This window comes from Schistocerca cancellata, chromosome 11, assembly GCF_023864275.1.
Source record: "Schistocerca cancellata isolate TAMUIC-IGC-003103 chromosome 11, iqSchCanc2.1, whole genome shotgun sequence".
NCBI lineage: Eukaryota > Metazoa > Arthropoda > Insecta > Orthoptera > Acrididae > Schistocerca > Schistocerca cancellata.
Window position 1 is genome coordinate 127,508,093 of NC_064636.1, and position 13,752 is coordinate 127,521,844.

The 13,752-nt window shown below is 41.1% G+C and overlaps 1 protein-coding gene across 4 annotated transcripts in view; it reads right to left on the reverse strand.

Annotated features, from left to right (window-relative positions):
• LOC126108756 (zinc finger protein 99-like) overlaps positions 1 to 13,752 on the reverse strand; it is a 126,501-nt gene that overhangs the window by 12,732 nt on the left and 100,017 nt on the right. The window lies entirely within an intron of this gene.

Below are 13,752 nucleotides of genomic sequence, written 5' to 3' on the forward strand. Positions count from 1 at the left end.
GCAGTGTTCTTCTGTAGCACGCTAGGGTAGAAGTTCGCACAGAAACAGATAACTTAAAAACCTGTGCAGTTAGCATGTCTCTTTATATGTAAAAGTAGACTTCGGAATTTTCCTTTGTGTGAGACTGAAGTGCCGAGTTGAAATTCTAGATTCACGTATTTTACTGATCACGTCAGTTAAGCATAATCTATTATGATTGTATTAATATCTGTTTGTATTTTGGTCTATTGTGAAATTCGAACATTCACGAGTGTCACAATGAACACCTACTGTTATTGTTAATCCTAGGCTTAAACTCAATTTTGCTCTAATAAGAATTTTGAGAAGAGTGGGCCTAACCTTTTGAAAACAATCTTTCTCTGATTGCACTGTATAATTACTTGAGAAATACTTTACTTGTGAGAAATTTCCGTCGCTTACAAAACTATATTTTCGCAAGTTACCAGTAAGAGTGTTTTTGGATAACTTATTTCGTAGAAAATCAATATTTGTTATTCACAGTTACTGCCAAAGAGTAGATCACCCCAAATTTCACCGTATATCGTCGCAAATAGATGCGCATTTTTTTGCTTGTCCTGTGCATAATCTAACTTGTTGTAAATCAAAGTTTGTGATTTAGGTACTGTAGCAGACACATAATTTTCCATTAAGGAACGTACATATTACCTACATTTTTCATAAATTAACTCCATTTTCAAATTTCCAAGTAGCTATAACTAACCTTAAAAAGTTTACTCTCGTCTTAATAGAAATATCGCTTTCTATATTTGCTTCAGTTCTTACAGGAATTAGTACCTTTTTAGCTCAATGGACATAAAAGACAACCAGCAGGCTTAATTTGAAGTTATTTGTTCACTTTCCTGCAATACATTGCGCCAGCCAAAATTGAGCCCCGGAGTGCAATTCTCAAAAATGGGTTGAGCTGGTTGACTTTTGTAGGCAGCTGGAAATCGCCTTCGCTACTGTCAAAGGACTGTCAGCTTCTGCAAATCAATATGGTGAAGAGTTCCCGAGAGTCATGTACCTGTGGTACCAGTATCAATGGTGACTCAAGTACTGTCCTCTCCTGTGGACCCTGTCTCCTCTGAAGATAGTACGGAATCTCTCATTACTCGTGCACTAGACTGTAACTGGCGTTTCAGATCCAGGCGTCCTCCACCGTGTCAACAGGGACCATGGAGGCTTAGGGTGCTGTACTGATACCCTAAACATCAATTTCTAGGTGCTGTCATTCACTGAAACTGAAACTGAAACTAAGCCAGTGGGACTCACTTCACCTGTTTTTGGGAAACCTGTTTTGTCCTGTGTCAGTAGGAGGTAAACGCAAAAGGGCAGAGGTGTATTAACTGTTGGCGGTTCAGTTGTACAGGGAATGATTGTTCCCCTTACGGAAATGGCAGCAAGGGACAGGAAAGGGCATGAGGTGCACCCTGTGCGTATATCTGAAGGCCTCATTCAACATGTTGAAGAGGCTATTCCAACAGCCATTGAGGTAATGAGGTGCAAGCAACTGCAGAGAGTTGCACATGTTGGAATAAATGAAGCCTGTTATCTGGACTCTGAGGTCATACTGGGATAATTCCAGCAACTGATAAGGCTGAGAGGACCAGCCTTGTGTACAGTTTCGGCAGACCTCACAATTTGCAGCATTGTCTCCAGAACTGATTGTGGATCATTGGTTCTGCATTGAGTGGAAGCACTGAACCAGAGACTTCGAAAGTTCTGTGACAAGCTAGACTGCTACTTCCTGGACTTGCGCCATTTTGTTGAGAACTGTAGGGTGCCTCTAGATGGGTCAGGTGTGGACTACACATCAGAGGCTGCTGTCCAGGTAGCTGATTGTATGTGGGAGCAAACAAAAGTCTTTTTAGACTAGGCGACCTACTATGCAATCCTGGGAACAAGAGTTGCTGTAAATCCAGAAGTAGTATCAGTGTAAGATCGAAACAAATGCCTCCCCCAGGTGAGAGCATTAAAATCCTAGTGGTTAACTGCTGAAGCATTCGCAACAAAGTGCCAGAATTCAAAGCACTCGTGAAAAGCAATTAAGCCTCCCTAATACTGTAAGCCATTTGAAACCTGAAATTGAAAGCAATGAGGTTTTTGGGGAAAATTTAAGTGTTCATCTAAAGGATAGGCTAATGGGAAATGTAAGTAATGTATTTGTCACAGTACACAAAAACTGAAATCCACTGAGATAGAAACTGAAGCTGGATGAGAGACTGATTGGGCAAGACTCTGTATCAGTGGTGGACATGAAATGGTAATTGGATCCTCTACTGCCTTCCAAACTCATCTCCTGATGTAACCAGAAACTTCAGAGACATTCTGTGGACTTGAAGTACTCAAAGTAGGTGTCTATGATGCAGTTTGATGTTACAGCAACGCAAAAAATGGCAGAACTGAAGTGATGAATAGAGCTGGTATAGATCCTGGTGTGTTTAAAACAAAAGCTTTTTACACCATCGCCGAGAGCTTGGTCAAGAAAGCTAATGGATCAATGTCTGACCTGCAAATATGGGCCAGGGAAATGTAAAGAGAGAAAAGAAATCTGGAGGATGTATGAGTATGGACGATTTTAAAACTGAGGTAAGCTTATTACATGTAGAAGTATGAGCAGAAAATTTTAAAACTCATTTTCTCTGTTTTAGACTTCTCACGTTATTATACCCCCCATGAACCATGGACCTTGCCGTTGGTGGGGAGGCTTGCGTGCCTCAGCGATACAGATGGCCGTACCGTAGGTGCAACCATAACGGAGGGGTATCTGTTGAGAGGCCAGACAAACATGTGGTTCCTGAAGAGGGGCAGCAGCCTTTTCAGTAGTTGCAGGGGCAACAGTCTGGATGATTGACTGATCTGGCCTTAACCAAAACGGCCTTGCTGTGCTGGTACTGCGAACGGCTGAAAGCAAGGGGAAACTACAGCTGTAATTTTTCCCGAGGACATGCAGCTCTACTGTATGATTAAATGATGATGGCGTCCTCTTGGGTAAAATATTCCGGAGGTAAAATAGTCCCCCATTCGGATCTCCGGGCGGGGACTACTCAGGAGGAGATCGTTATCAGGAGAAAGAAAACTGGCGTTCTACGGATCGGAGCGTGGAATGTCAGATCCCTTAATCGGGCAGGTAGGTTAGAAAATTTAAAAAGGGAAATGGATAGGTTAAAGTTAGATATAGTGGGAATTAGTGAAGTTCGGTGGCAGGAGGAACAAGACTTTTGGTCAGGTGATTACAGGGTTGTAAATACAAAATCAAATAGGGGTAATGCAGGAGTAGGTTTAATAATGAATGAAAAAATAGGAGTGCGGGTTAGCTACTACAAACAGCATAGTGAACGCATTATTGTGGCCAAGATAGACACAAAGCCCATGCCCACTACAGTAGTACAAGTTTATATGCCAACTACCTCTGCAGATGATGAAGAAATAGATGAAATGTATGACGAGATAAAAGAAATTATTCAAGTAGTGAAGGGAGACGAAAATTTAATAGTCATGGGTGACTGGAATTCGTCAGTAGGAAAAGGGAGAGAAGGAAACATAGTAGGTGAATATGGATTGGGGGGAAGGAATGAAAGAGGAAGCCGCCTTGTAGAATTTTGCACAGAGCATAACTTAATCATAGCCAACACTTGGTTCAAGAATCATAAAAGAAGGTTGTATACCTGGAAGAATCCTAGAGATACTAAAAGGTATCAGATAGTTTATATAATGGTAAGACAGAGATTTAGGAACCAGGTTTTAAATTGTAAGACATTTCCTGGGGCAGATGTGGATTCTGACCACAATCTATTGGTTATGAACTGCAGATTGAAACTGAAGAAACTGCAAAAAGGTGGGAATTTAAGGAAATGGGACCTGGATAACTGAAAGAACCAGAGGTTGTAGAGAGTTTCAGGGAGAGCATAAGGGAACAATTGACAGGAATGGGGGAAAGAAATACAGTAGAAGAAGAATGGGTAGCTCTGAGGGATGAAGTAGTGAAGGCAGCAGAGGATCAAGTTGGTAAAAAGACGAGGGCTAATAGAAATCCTTGGGTAACAGAAGAAATATTGAATTTAATTGATGAAAGGAGAAAATATAAAAATGCAGTAAATGAAGCAGGCAAAAAGGAATACAAACGTCTCAAAAATGATATCGACAGGAAGTGCAAAATGGCTAAGCAGGGATGGCTAGAGGACAAATGTAAGGATGTAGAGGCTTGTCTCACTAGGGGTAAGATAGATACTGCCTACAGGAAAATTAAAGAGACCTTTGGAGAGAAGAGAACCACTTGTATGAATATCAAGAGCTCAGATGGCAACCCAGTTCTAAGCAAAGAAGGGAAGGCAGAAAGGTGGAAGGAGTATATAGAGGGTTTATACAAGGGCGATGTCCTTGAGGACAATATTATGGAAGAGGATGTAGATGAAGACGAAATGGGAGATAAGATACTGCGTGAAGAGTTTGACAGAGCACTGAAAGACCTGAGTCGAAACAAGGCCCCGGGAGTAGACAACATTCACTGGAACTACTGATGGCCTCGGGAGAGCCAGTCATGACAAAACTCTACCATCTGGTGAGCAAGATGTATGAGACAGGCGAAATACCCTCAGACTTCAAGAAGAATATAATAATTTCAATCCCAAAGAAAGCAGGTGTTGACAGATGTGAAAATTACCGAACTATCAGTTTAATAAGTCACAGCTGCAAAATACTAACGCGAATTCTTTACAGACGAATGGAAAAACTGGTAGAAGCCGACCTCGGGGAAGATCAGTTTGGATTCTGTAGAAATGTTGGAACACGTGAGGCAATACTGACCTTACGACTTATCTTAGAAGAAAGATTAAGAAAAGGCAAACCTACGTTTCTAGCATTTGTAGACTTAGAGAAAGCTTTTGACAATGTTAACTGGAATACTCTCTTTCAAATTCTGAAGGTGGCAGGGGTAAAATACAGGGAGTGAAAGGCTATTTACAATTTGTACAGAAACCAGATGGCAGTTATAAGAGTCGAGGGACATGAAAGGGATGCAGTGGTTGGGAAAGGAGTAGGACAGGGTTGTAGCCTCTCCCCGATGTTATTCAATCTGTATATTGAGCAAGCAGTAAAGGAAACAAAAGAAAAATTCGGAGTAGGTATTAAAATTCATGGAGAAGTAGTAAAAACTTTGAGGTTTGCCGATGACATTGTAATTCTGTCAGAGACAGCAAAGGATTTGGAAGAGCAGTTGAACGGAATGGACAGTGTCTTGAAAGGAGGATATAAGATGAACATCAACAAAAGCAAAACGAGGATAATGGAATGTAGTCAAATTAAGTCGGGTGATGCTGAGGGAATTAGATTAGGAAATGAGACACTTAAAGTAGTAAAGGAGTTTTGCTATTTAGGGAGTAAAATAACTGATGATGGTCGAAGTAGAGAGGATATAAAATGTAGACTGGCAATGGCAAGGAAAGCGTTTCTCAAGAAGAGGAATTTGTTAACATCACGTAACGATTTAAGTGTCAGGAAGTCTTTTCTGAAAGTATTTGTATGGAGTGTAGCCATGTATGGAAGTGAAACATGGACGATAACTAGTTTGGACAAGAAGAGAATAGAAGCTTTCGAAATGTGTTGCTACAGAAGAATGCTGAAGGTAAGGTGGGTAGATCACGTAACTAATGATGAGGTATTGAATAGGATTGGGGAGAAGAGAAGTTTGTGGCACAACTTGACTAGAAGAAGGGATCGGTTGGTAGGACATGTTTTGAGGCATCAAGGGATCACAAATTTAGCATTGGAGGGCAGCGTGGAGGGTAAAAATCGTAGAGGGAGACCAAGAGATGAATACACTAAGCAGATTCAGAAGGATGTAGGTTGCAGTAGATACTGAGAGATGAAGAAGCTTGCACAGGATAGAGTAGCATGGAGAGCTGCATCAAACCAGTCTCAGGACTGAAGACCACAACAACAACAACAACACGTTATTATAACCATTCAAATTTCTGGCAAAATAATATTTCTGCATATTTTATATTATTTTTCCGTTAAAACACAGCTCCTTTTTTTACATATGCAAGATTTTAGATTTGTACATTAATAAATATGGCTGTAATGATTTTTTAAACAAATGTTTACATTTTCCATTATATCTCCCCTTAAGGTACAGTAAGTATTTTACAGCCCATGTCTCCTATGCAGTTTTTCTTGTTATGATATATACTACTGCCTCTCAAAATATGGAATACTAGTTTCTAAAACACTGTACACATTTGTTTCTGAATTCGTCCCCTTTACTGTATTTTCTTCTTTCATTTCATTCTCTTGTGGACTAACAACTGGCTAATAAATTTTCTAATTTCTACCATTTTTAAACATATTGTAATTTTTGCACAGTATCAGTATACTCATGGTAAATGTATTGGCACTTTGTACTTCCAATTAACTTTGATTTGCACAGTTAAAATAATTATTGCTTACCACATTTTTCCTCAGTATCAACATAGCCTTTTTATTTCTGTTGTTATTATTACTACAGTATATCTGAAGACTCCTTCCATTACGATTGTCCAAGTGTTTCCAATATTTTCCTTTTCTGAGCATGTCACTTCAACAGTTCTGCCAGATATGGAATATGACAACAACTACCCTGGGTCACCTAATAGTCAGCAAACCTTTTCTTATAGATAGAGTCTTTTTTTTATTCCGTTACTGTAATACAAAGCAACCTCAGATCTAAACAAATTCTGCTGCCCTGTAATTTTATGTCCCTGACAATATCCCTTCACCTACACCCTGGCCTATTCAAAAGGGTGAAAGGTTAAGAATGTACAACTCGGTGTGCTAGTCCAAATAAGGATACCTAGATATTAATAATTTTTGTCTTTACGTTTTTAGTTACAGTTCTACCTTCTGTGCTCAATCATAGCTCGGTGCATATGCTAGTACAGTGGAGTTGATTTAGTCTTATATGCTTGTGAGTCTTTTTTCAGTTACTTGTGCTAAAGCAGACATGGTTTGTGCCATCTACAAAAGCCTCACTTGTGTTTTATCTCTATCACACAGCAGGCAACCCATCCCTGTTGCTATCGAGACTGGCAACTTCATCTTTCCTGGAGGGCCCAATATAAACTAGCACTGTAATAACTGCATACTTCTCTGACCATATTCATGACTCTTAATTGGCCCTCAAACAATCACGCAACTATCAACTCTATCTTGTCCACAATCCACCTGGTGTTCTGCACTGCAGCAGCACCTATATTCCCAAAAATGATGCTGATACAGTTTCATGCTAGGATTTCATTCGTTTCTCTTTCTGTTTAAGCACAACTCTTAGCTGCTACTATCAATCATCCTTATAGTTTAGCTAAATTTTCATACACTTAGAACTAATATTTTCCACCATATCCTTACTTTCCCTTTTCTTGTCAGAAGGAATATCAAACTGTGTTTCTATTAAGTAGGTTGTGCATCTTCGTACCTGCAAAATGATGAGAGCTAATGCTATGATTGTGGCATTCCATCTAGTTAAGCATAAAAAGAATGCAACGCTGAGTTTATTTCGTTGCTAATATCATGTCATGTTTCCTCCACTAACATATGAATAATCTTCTTTTCTCTGGACATTAAAAACCAATGATACAGTTTTTTCTTACTGTTACTTTTATTACATTACTTGTTTATTTATTTGTCATTTCAAAAGTACCGAAATGTCAAAAAAATATATATAAGTGTTGACATAATTTAACACAAAAGAGGACAAAAACTTGGACACTTCAAGTGCATTTGGTGTATGTCTCATAAGGTCTTGCACGGTGCAGGTGGTTGGTGATGAGGTACACAGCAGATTGGTCTTGCATCTCATTGTGTTTGACCATAAAATATTGAGAGACCTCCATATTGACCACTTCTCCGAATATCCTGGAGGAAGTTCTTCCTTTGGAGCGATCCATTCTCCCAAATACCGACGTTTCTCCCACCATCACGAGATCCTTGCCACATATGGATTCTCGATGAGAGCCTCAGTAATTGTCAAGAAGCTCTTTCTTGATATCTGCCTCATATAGTTGATGGGCGTTCTTCGTTGTGGCCTTACTTTTCTCATATCTCGCAGCTACCTAACGTCTCATTCCAGGAGGATCTTTCCCAGCGAGGCAATGGAGTTTGTCCACAGGAATAGGTCTTAAGCAACCCATGATAATCTGGCAAGACTCATTTAGAGCCTCATCTACGTTCCTGGCATGACTGGACTTACACCACACTGAACATGCATATTCAGCAGTGGAACAACGTAGAGCATGCGCGCCTGAGCTCACAGTGCATGGATTAGAACACATGACGTATGTGTCAATTGTCACACTGTTTTATTTCTGGCTGCCACTTTCTGTTTGGTTTTTTGGCAATGCTTTTTATATGTTAGCGCGCGATCCAGTGTTACTACAAGATATTTGGGAGTAGGACTATGTTCGAGTGCGATACCTCCCCAGGATATATTTAAGGATCTATTTGCCTGTTTATTCTTGAGGTGGAAAGCGCAGATATGAGTCTTGGCAGGATTAGGTATCAAGTAATTCCCATTATAATAAACAGTGAATTCTTCTAAAGATTTTGATGGCGTATCTTCTAGTCTCAAAACAGTCAGCCTGAGTAGTGATAGTGCAGTCATCAGCGTAAATAAAGCTTTGAGCTCCTTCAGGGATACGTTGATCGTTTGTATAGATGTTGAATAATAGCAGTGCAAGCACATTGCCTTGTGGCAGCCCATTTTTCTGAGTTCTCCACCTACTTTTCTTACCCTAAAATTCCACAAAAAAATCAGGAATTCTGGGGAAGGTTTCTAATATTGTACATGCATGTGAAGTCTTTAGTTATGTCAAACTTTTTTCAGAAGGAGCTGATGGATGATCACATCACAAGCTGTGGATAGACGGATAAATACAGCACCTGTAATGTGCCATTTCTCATATCCATCTTCGATATGTTGTGTTAAGTTTAATATCTGAGATGTGCAGCTCTCCCCTTCTCTGAAAGCTGCTTGCTGTGGTATTAGAAGAGGCTCCGCCTTTCTAATCATTCTCTGAAGACTGAGCCTCTCCAGTATTTTGTAGAGATGACAGAGTAAAGAGACTGGTCCATAATTTTTGGGATCTTTCCTGTACTTTCCTTGTTTCGGTGTGGCAATTACTCTTGATTTTCGTCATAATTTAGGGATCTTGCACTCTCGAATACATTTGCCCATAAATTGCAGTAACCAAATCATTTTAGTGGAACCAAAATTCTTGATTTTTTCAGCTCTAATGACATCCAGTCCTGCTGCTTTTCCCTATTTACATTTCTTCAGGGCTAAATTCAATTCTTCAACAGAGAAATAAGGAGATAAGATACTATTCTCTTGGTCTGTTTGCCTGAATAATTGTTTCCTCTCTATATTTCTGGATTTAGTTGATCTGCCATTAATGGGGAGTTGTTGAGCAATTTGGTCTGGTTTGATATTAAAATATAAGTTGACCTGAGTGTTATCATTACTCAGGCGATATAATAGCCTCCAGGCCTTTTGACTACTTTTACTCATGTCACAGTCTGCCATTAATTGAATCCATTCTTCTCTGTTTGCCTCAGATATTGAAGAGAGGACATTCTGTACATCAATTGATGAGGCTTCACTAAAAGGATCTTCTTCAATCTTTCTGTAGTACTCCTAAAAAAAGAGAGGTCGTTTCAGGTGTTATACCCTAGATATAGTTCATTCTGCATCCCCTTAGAATTGATGCTCAGGGGGAGGCATTAACGATGTTAACAAAATTTTTATATTGATCTACCACAGGAGCTATAGTTACAATTTTCTCATGTAATAACTTTGACAATTTCTGCCCATCAGCCGTTTTGAAGTTGTACCTTCAGGTGAAAGTGATTTCTTGAGGGCTTACTTGTGGGAGAACTTGACACATAATAGGTCAATGTGTATTCGGTATGGGCTTACAGACGGATTTAATGCAGGTATGAAAAATACTTTCACCAACAAAAAGCAGATATGGATTATAGCCAGCGTCCACTGAAGAAAGAATGAGGTAGTTTGCTGTCGTGAAGGAGTGAGAGATGGAAAGTTTCATCCCACAGGAGGACAGCCTTGAGTGTACCCCCCAAACATGGCTGTGAATGTTGAAATCACATACCAAAATAGAAGCTTTCCCTGTAATAAAATGTTCAGGTGGGGTGAAGAAAAAATCTGTTGCTGGAGGTTTATACACTGATATTGACTCTACTGTTACTCAACAATAATAATATCAATATTGTTATCATCTGACTGACGAACACTACAGACTTAAAGGTCAGGTCTTATAAGGATGGCGCTTCCATACTGTGCATGTTGTGTTTCAGCAACCAGTTTTATTCCAGGAACTGAAGGACGTCTCTGCTGGGTGTATGTGTGTATTTCTTGAACACACAAAATATCACAGTGCTTAGTGTGGCACGTCTTGTAAGAGTTGTTGCTTGCAGGGAGGTATTCCGTCAATATTCATGGATAATATAGTCAACACTGGCCCAAAAACGACCACTGATTTAATGTCTCTAATACTTCTGATGTGAAAGGATCAGTCTACTCATAATTATTCATAGTAATGTAAATACGTACGAAATGTCCCATAACATGCTTTATGGCAATATTTGTTGAAAATCAACTAACCTGAGTATAACTGAATAGAGTTAACTAAAGCAACCACCACAGGGGGATACTGATGTATCTCAATCTGTTCATTATGAGACAATGTATGAATTAGATATATCTATCTCATGTGCCATGCACTGTAACCTAAGATATGAAACTATGTTGATATGCAACTGCATAGCTACAACTTGTACAAATTTATGGGTATAAATGTATGAGAGAGTTACACCTGCAGTCGCATGTGGCACACTAGTTAACTTCCCCTTAGTAAACGTAGCCACAGTAAACTTGAACAATAAAAAATTTTAATAGCACAAATACTTACACACACAAATCCAATTAAGTAGCATGAATCTGCAAACTGTTTCCACAATTATATATTTTAGTGAAAATTAGCTTTTTTTTAGCGTTATATGAAAGCTGTGTCATCTTCCAACAACCTCCATTCACTCACGTAATTTCAAACAAAAAGTACTCTAACTCTTCTTATAACAATATTTAGAACCATACTTTCTTTATTTATGATTCAGTTTGGCCTCAAGTGAACACTAATATTAGTCTTTTGTCAGATGTGTAACGGTATAGGTTTTGAAAAGAACCATTTTGGACAGGAGTGGAAGGTAACAATTATCGTATCAAATGATTTTCCGTAGAACGTTTTGGTTGGCCAATGCCACCCATATTAGCTTTAAGTGAATGGTAATATAATGGCGTGTGACGAGGGCCTCCCGTTGGGTAGACCGCTCACCTGGTGCAAGTCTTACGATCTGACGTCACTTCAGCGACTTGCGCGTCGGTGGGGATGAAATGATGATGATTAGGACAACACAACATCCAGTCCCTGAGCGGAGAATATCTCTGACCCAGCCGCGAATCGAACACGGGCCCTTAGCATTGACAGTCTGTTGCACTGACCACTCAGCTACCGGGGGCAGAGCAATGGTGATAATGTGAAGATAGTCCTTAGAGCCTTTATGGCATTTACCAGATATATTTCAGCACAAAACGTCTAAAAGTGGTCAGGAACATCATATGATGATGGCAGTAATAACCAGTTACTAATAATGACATTTGTTTTGGTGTTATCATATAATACCACATTATAACAATTAATGGCACTTCGTCAAAATAAAGTATTATTGTCAATATCATTCCCTTTGTCATTTGAAATCCGATTGTAACATATCACTGTGGGTTACTTTACTTAATTTCTGTACAGAATCTTCAGAATCAACACAAGCTTATTTTCAGTGATGAGACTATTAAAATAGGACAGTTTCGAGTCACGATTTAAGCTTCATGAGAGTAGCAGTATTGTAAGTTTGTGAATTCAGAGCTCAGTTCTTACTTGAATAATAATAGTAATGATTTTTGTCTCAGCAAGCGTTACTGAGAGAACAAAATACACTCCTGGAAATGGAAAAAAGAACACATTGACATCGGTGTGTCAGACCCACCATACTTGCTCCGGACACTGCGAGAGGGCTGTACAAGCAATGATCACACGCACGGCACAGCAGACACACCAGGAACCACGGTGTTGGCCGTCGAATGGCGCTAGCTGCGCAGCATTTGTGCACCGCCGCCGTCAGTGTCAGCCAGTTTGCCGTGGCATACGGAGCTCCATCGCAGTCTTTAACACTGGTAGCATGCCGCGACAGCGTGGACGTGAACCGTATGTGCAGTTGACGGACTTTGAGCGAGGGCGTATAGTGGGCATGCGGGAGGCCGGGTGGTCGTACCGCCGAATTGCTCAACACGTGGGGCGTGAGGTCTCCACAATACATGGATGTTGTCGCCAGTGGTCGGTGGAAGGTGCACGTGCCCGTCGACCTGGGACCGGACCGCAGCGACGCACGGATGCACGCCAAGACCGTAGGATCCTACGTAGTGCCGTAGGGGACCGCACCGCCACTTCCCAGCAAATTAGGGACACTGTTGCTCCTGGGGTATCGGCGAGGACCATTCGCAACCGTCTCCATGAAGCTGGGCTACGGTCCCGCACACCGTTAGGCCGTCTTCCGCTCACGCCCCAACATCGTGCAGCCCGCCTCCAGTGGTGTCGCGACAGGCGTGAATGGAGGGACGAATGGAGACGTGTTGTCTTCAGCGATGAGAGTCGCTTCTGTCTTGGTGCCAATGATGGTCGTATGCGTGTTTGGCGCCGTGCAGGTGAGCGCCACAATCAGGACTGCATACGACCGAGGCACACAGGGCCAACACCCGGCATCATGGTGTGGGGAGCGATCTCCTACACTGGCCGTACACCACTGGTGATCGTCGAGGAGACACTGAATAGTGCACGGTACATCCAAACCGTCATCGAACCCATCGTTCTACCATTCCTAGACCGGCAAGGGAACTTGCTGTTCCAACAGGACAATGCACGTCCGCATGTATCCCGTGCCACCCAATGTGCTCTAGAAGGTGTAAGTCAGCTACCCTGGCCAGCAAGATCTCCCGATCTGTCCCCCATTGAGCATGTTTGGGACTGGATGAAGCGTCGTCTCACGCGGTCTGCACGTCCAGCACGAACGCTGGTCCAACTGAGGCGCCAGGTGGAAATGGCATGGCAAGCCGTTCTACAGGACTACATCCAGCATCTCTACGATCGTCTCCATGGGAGAATAGCAGCCTGCATTGCTGCGAAAGGTGGATATACACTGTACTAGTGCCGACATTGTGCATGCTCTGTTGCCTGTGTCTATGTGCCTGTGGTTCTGTCAGTGTGATCATGTGATGTATCTGACCCCAGGAATGTGTCAATAAAGTTTCCCCTTCCTGGGACAATGAGTTCACGGTGTTCTTATTTCAATTTCCAGGAGTGTATTATCTGTTATGATTGAAGTAATCCATCCGCAAAGAGTGCAGTACCAACAGGAACTGTAGTAGAAATATGTAACTAAGTAGCTGGACAGAATAGTGTAACAGCATTACTATAAGGAGAATGACAAAATTTAAAATCCATGCAATTTCATTCCAAGTCACAACCAAAATATCTCATCAAGTGTGTGAAGACTGGGAGCCCACGAACTGCAACTAGATCAGCATTCCCTCAATATTTAAAAGCCACTGCAATATTACAGCCCAGATAGCAGCACACTATTATGTTGCAA